General features: G+C 39.8%; 1 pseudogene; it reads left to right on the top strand.

Annotated features, from left to right (window-relative positions):
* Window positions 1-4,272: 4,272 nt before the first annotated feature.
* LOC132283766 (small nucleolar RNA R71) lies at window positions 4,273-4,371 on the top strand (annotated as a pseudogene).
* The last annotated feature ends 1,987 nt before the right edge of the window (window positions 4,372-6,358 follow it).

Consider the following 6,358-nt stretch of genomic DNA (forward strand, 5'->3'; position numbering starts at 1 on the left):
GTGGCCGTCAATGGTGGTCTGCAGCTTTGCCAAGTTACTCGGGGTAGGTCGGAGGTTCTGGAAGAACATCCGGACCAACCTCGGGTATACTGGGTATGTGACAGGGGCTAGCATGGTTGAGATGCCCCTCCGGTCTATATCGTCATATGCTGCTCTGGTAAGAACAGACCGGGAGAAGTAGTTTATGTCAAAGACCGACTCGTGCGCCACCCGAAGGCGTGAGTATCTCGGTAATGGCCGGTCTAAGTGCTGGGCTGGCTGAGCTGGCGGTGGTGATGGTGAGGGTATGTACTCAGCCTCAGCATTAGCCTATGAAGAAGATGCCTCGGCTGAAGACTGTAGTCGACTGTCGGATGGAGATTGAGGTGGAGTGGGCTCTGTTGGCTCCTCCTGAATGTGGTTGTGGGCATGAGATGGACCTGCCTCGTCATCCAATCTCCGCCTGGTCATGCAGTGATAAAGTCCGCGAGCAACAATCTTTACCCTAGCCATGGCCTACAAAATAAAAGGAAAACTTACAAAAAGGAAATCAGTGCCGGTATAAAGAATTAAAACATAATTAATAGAATTATGTATGTCAAATAAGATAGACAAAACAGATAAGGAACATGAATCTATACAAGTGACAAGGAATGAGTGACATAATGTCAAGCATGCTAGACAGTATAAGTATGGAATGTATCCAATATGGAAAACACAGGAATTGGGCATGTATGAGATAGCATGAAACACAAGAGATGGTGTGTGAAATGCGTGAAGTATATCTGTGAAGTTCGATCGATCACAAACATGTGAGATCGTTGCAAGTTCGATCAATCGAGAATAAGTGAGATCGATTTGTTACTGATCGATCGAATAAAAAGTTTGATCGATCGAACTGTGAGGTGAAACTCGAAAAGTCATAGATCTGTGACATGGATGGCATGGGGCCTTCACGAACATGGTTGTGGGCCTATCTACATAACAAAACATCAACATTGGTCACTTGATTCGGCCCGTGACCCCCAAAATCAAATAAAAAATCAAAAACATATAAAACCATATATATACACATATATATAAAGCTTCAAAACATCATCAATGGCAATATGCATCATCAAAACAAAATAGATCTAACAATTAAAGCATAGATTCCTCAAATCAAAGCTTGAAACACAAGAGGGGTTCGGATCTCACCTATAAACCGAGAGGGAAGTTGAGATGCAAAAGGGTGAGATGCGAATGAGATCTATGATGGAAGAGAGAGAGAATCGATGCTTGGGATGGTCGCTGGAGTCTCGCCGGAGATGGAGAAGATGGGTTATGCAGCGGCGAAGGGAATGAGGGAGAAGGTGTTAGATCGATCTGTGGTATCGATCTAACGACCCTAGATTTGATTTTTAAAAACATTTCGCTACCAGTTTGATCGATCGAACTTAAATCTCAGATCGATCAAATTGTGATTGATCTCTCCTCACTAAAAGACAAATTGTTTTTGAAGCTTTTAAATATATTTTTTTTAATCATTGAATAAAAAAAATAAAATATTTATTATTTTAAATTTAAAATTCAAAACAAGACAAACTTAAAATAGTAAATTAAAGAACAGAGATCGATCTCTCCAAGATCGATCGAAGAATGACTCCGATTGATCGAACATGCAAAAATCTGCAGACATGTTCGATCGATGGGACAAAAAGCCTTTTGATGCAGGTTGGATGTAGGTTTAAAAATTTTTCAAGTGTTGAGACTGCAGATCGATCCAAGATGAAGTTGGATCGATCGAAGAGCTTCAGATCGATCCAGGAAAGTCTTCGATCGATGGGACAGAGAGCTGAAGTATGCAGGTTTTTCTCGATCGATGGGACAGAGGGTGATTTGGATGCAGGTTTGATGCAGGTGGGAAGTTCGATCGATCGAACTTATGCAAAATGCTCAATTTCAACACAAGAGTGCATGCAATCCTAATCACAGTTCTTAGCAATGCATATGAACCCAAAGCCAATATCTAGACTTCGCAAGAAATGAAATTAAAGATAGAAATGAGGGAGGAATAGGGTTTTGACACCCTACGAAATGCCTTGCTAGTCTTTAACGTCTCTAGCAAGACGTTGGGCTCTTTTAGCCCGGATCAAACATCTTATAGTGCATCCCCTCCTTGATGGGGTGATAAGTGCTTTGAACTCTGCCCAACAAATGGTTCTTTAAGGAACTTGTTGGATTAAGCTCAAAAGAAGTTTTTGGTTCTTGGTCAAAATAATCTTTGGGCTTTCATGCCCTTTCAAAGCAAGAATTTAAAACAATTTTCTTAGAATACAGGGTTGAAGATGAACTTTTTGAAACTTCGGTCTCACATAAGAACTCAATTCCTTCACATTTAAGGTCATGACATTTCTCCACAACATTAATTTCTTCATGCTTGTCAAATGAATTGGGGGTTGGATTGAAGATATTCAACTTTACCTTCATGTGGCCAAATGAGATCTTCATTATCCCTGTCCTAAAATTAATGTTGGCATTCGCGGTTGCCAAGAAAGGACGACCAAGGATAATGGGAATTTGGCTCTTAGGATTCGGGACTGGTTCCGTGTCAATGACAATGAAATCAACGGGGAAGAAGAATTTATCAATCTTAATCAATACGTCCTCAATGATACCCCTAGGCTTCTTGATGGATCGGTCGGCAAGTTACAAAACCACCGACGTCGTTTTGAAGTGTCCTAAGCCTAATTTGACATATACCGAGTATGGAAGAAGATTAACACTTGCTCCTAAGTCAAGAAGAGCCCGATTAATGATATGATCTCTAATGATGCATGAAGTGGTAGGTGAACCGGGGTCCTTAAACTTCGGAAGAGTGTTATGCTACAAAATTGAGCTTACTTGCTCGGTTAAGACCACTTTCCTAGGTGCTTGGCTTTTGTTCTTCCTCTTTTTGGTGCATAAGTCTTTTAGAAACTTGGCATAAGCCGGAATTTGCTTGATTGCATCCAAAAGTGGACGATTGACTTTCACTTACCTAAACATATCCATAATTTCATTTGTTTTGGCCTTTTGATTGTTAATTGAAATGGATCCTTTTAAGGCATCCGGGAATAGAGCTCTTGGCTCAAAAACCTTTTCAGACATTTTCTTTGAAGTCCCTTCAACACAAGAAGTTTTGAAATCATATTACACATTTTTCTTTTCAAAATCACTTTTCAAATCACTTTTCAAGATATTCTCATTTGAAAAATCACGCATATGCAATGAAGGAGGAATAGGATGTGAAACGGGATAGGTGTCAACTTGTGGTTGCACCGGTTCACTCTCTTCATTGGACATACCCACTTGGTTGTCCACAATCTTCCCACTTCTTATGGTTGTCACCGCATTGACATGCTCTATTGTGTGACCTTCCAAAGAGGAATGAGTCTCCACAACACATTGTTGCTTTTGTGGGCATTCAAAGGCATTTTCCCTTTCTCTCTAGCATTTAAAGTATTAGCTATTTGCCCTACTTGGGTTTCTAGCTTAGCAATGGATTGAGAATGAGAATGAAGCAATTGAGTGTTAGCCTCTAGAGTGCCTTGAGTGGTCAAAACTTTTTCTTCAAAAACAGGACTCTTAGCATTTCCTTGAGAGTATGATGGTTGATTAGGAAAATGAGAATTAGAGAATTGGTTTCCTTGTGATTGAAATGGTCTATATCTTTGGGAACCTTGGCTTTGCATCAGAGGTGGAACATATTTCCCTTAGAAACCACCTTAGGGAGGGTTTAAGCCTTCCCCTTGGTTTTTCCAAGAGAAATTCGGGTGATTCCTCCAACTAGGATTATAATGATTGCCATAAGGGTTGTTCCCTTAATTAACAAAAGCTACATTGACTTGTTCATGATGCTTATTTTGCACATGTCCATGGAGACAATTGGAAGTAGAATGTAAAACACTTGAACAAGTTATACATATCTCATTGGATGCATGATAGGAATGGTTAGGGACAGAAGATACTTGATTTGCCGAGTTTTGGTTGATCAAGAATTGATCAAACCTTTGAGATAAGGACTTCATCTCAGCGGCTATTTCATTGGAATGGTCGACTTGATGTAAGCCAACACTCTTCCTTACACTTGAATTCCTACCATGCTTAGAAAATAAAGTTCGATGCAAAGAATTCTCATTCATGCTCTCATAAAGACGCGACACATCATCCTCATGCCTATCAATGTAAGAGCCACCCATGGAAGCATCAACCATACCCTTGTAATTGTTCGATAAGCTCTTAAAGAAATATTGAACTAATTGCCATTTGGGCATGTCATGAGGTGGGCACTTTCTAAGCAATTCATTGAATCGTTCCCACGCCTCATGGAACGTTTCCCCATCCCTGTGTGGAAACTCTTGAATTGAGGTTCTCATGGCATTGGTTTTAGAAACCGGATAGTACTTCTTCAAGAAGTCTTGTTATATTTCTACCCAAGAAGTTATTGAAAAAGGTCTAAGATTGTTAAACCAATATTTTGCCTTGTCTTTAAGGGTGAGTGGAAAAAGTTTAAGCCTTAAGACCTCTCTCGGCAGGTTTGTGTATCTCACGGTGGAACATACTTCAAGAAACTCATCCAAATGCTTATAAGGTTCTTCACTTGGGAGTCCATGATAGTTAGAAAGCATTTGAATGGTTTGTGGTTTGATCTCATAGTGGTGTGCTCTAAATGGTGGCAATTGAATGTATGTGGGTGCATTGTATTCATTAGGTACATAGTGATCTTTTAAAGCAAGGGGAGGATTAGCAATTGGAGGTGCAACATGGGCACCTTGATTGCCTTGAATGATGGGAGGTGGTGGAGCATAGATTGCCTTGGCATTCCCAATAGAATTTGGCCTTGTTGTTGTGGTGGATGAACGAATGGCCTCGGCATGCCTAATGGTACTTGCATGTTATCATGATGAACATTGGGGTGGAGGATGCCTTGTTGGTCTATGTGACTATGGTCCTCCACATGGTCATCATTATGTCCTTCCATTGATGGAATGGATTGACTAGAACTTCCTCTTCCCCTAGGGTTTCGAACAACGGATTCGTAATGAAAATTTAGAGGGACAAGAGTGGGTTTCAATGATCTACGACCATGCATGCACAACAAAGCACAACAAGCAACAAGTAATGAACAAGCATTTCACCTTCGCAATAAATCAACAATCAACAAACTTCCTCCACATACAATGTTCCCATACTCCCATGCTATCAACAATATGCAAGAAAAGTAGATTACCTCCACGTGGGCTCACGATTTATCTAGGAATTGAAATATAAGCCTCCACGCGGGTCGACGATTTAATTAGAGATTGAGTTAAGAAAGAGCTCACAAAGGGTCCTTTAGCACTTTAATTCAATTTTTAATTTTAGCCTTGCAAATTTTTTAAATTTTTAGCCTTTTCTTTTGCTTTTGCTTAGCTCCTTGCTTGAAATGCTCCTTTGCTCACCTTCTTTTCAATGCACCTAGTCAAACAAGAACCAACACAATAAGTAACCAAAATGAAAACAAAGTAAAGACACGATCAAAAGAGTACTAATTCCTAATTGATTCCACAAATATGACATTGCCTTCAATCAATTCCCCGTCAGCGGCGCCAAAAACTTGGTATGGCTCGGGGCGTCAACCAAAACCCATAGTTTGTGCACCAAAAGATAATGGTGTAGAGCTATGATGAATGTGGCCAAGTTTTATATTTAGAAATTGCTACTACTACCTTTTGCTAAAAATATAGTTAGGGTAAGTAGGGATCGTCCCAAGGGATTAGTGGGTCATACAAGGTTGTGGAATCAAGATTAGGGTTAGTAGGTCGAGTGATCAAAAGATTGGTTGGTGGTTGAATTACAATAAGATGTAATGTAAACTAAAGTAGGAAATTAAATATAATGGAGAGAAAATAAGAGAGAGAGACCTTGGGGTTTAGAGATCACCTCTAAGCATAGCTTTTCTACACCCTTAATGAATGATTAATGAGGGGGAAAACATGTATTGTAACATAGTGTGTGTGTGTAGTTGTTTCAACAAGCATGGATGATAAATTAAGCATATATTGTCTAAGTAACATGGTGGATAGCACAATATATCAAACTAAGCCATTAATCATTTCTTTAAGCTCACAATCCAAACACATCACAAGGTTAGAGATGTAACGACCCGGTCATTTGCCTTCCTTTCCTTTTTCCTGAAATTTTACGAATGAATTTTTTTCGTTTAATTTTCCTTTCTGAGCTCTATTTCGTGTCGCTTAGTGTTATCTCGAGTGCTCGGAATTGGTTTCTGAGACTCTTTCATGTGAATTGACAACTTCCTTTGAGGACCGAGTCATTTTCGCATTTTTCGTTTCTGGACACTATACGCTATTTTGTC

This window comes from Cornus florida, unplaced genomic scaffold (genome assembly GCF_030987335.1).
Source record: "Cornus florida cultivar Cherokee Brave unplaced genomic scaffold, ASM3098733v1 CherokeeBrave_3.0.0_Hap2_Chr01, whole genome shotgun sequence".
In the NCBI taxonomy this organism is placed as follows: Eukaryota; Viridiplantae; Streptophyta; class Magnoliopsida; order Cornales; family Cornaceae; genus Cornus; species Cornus florida.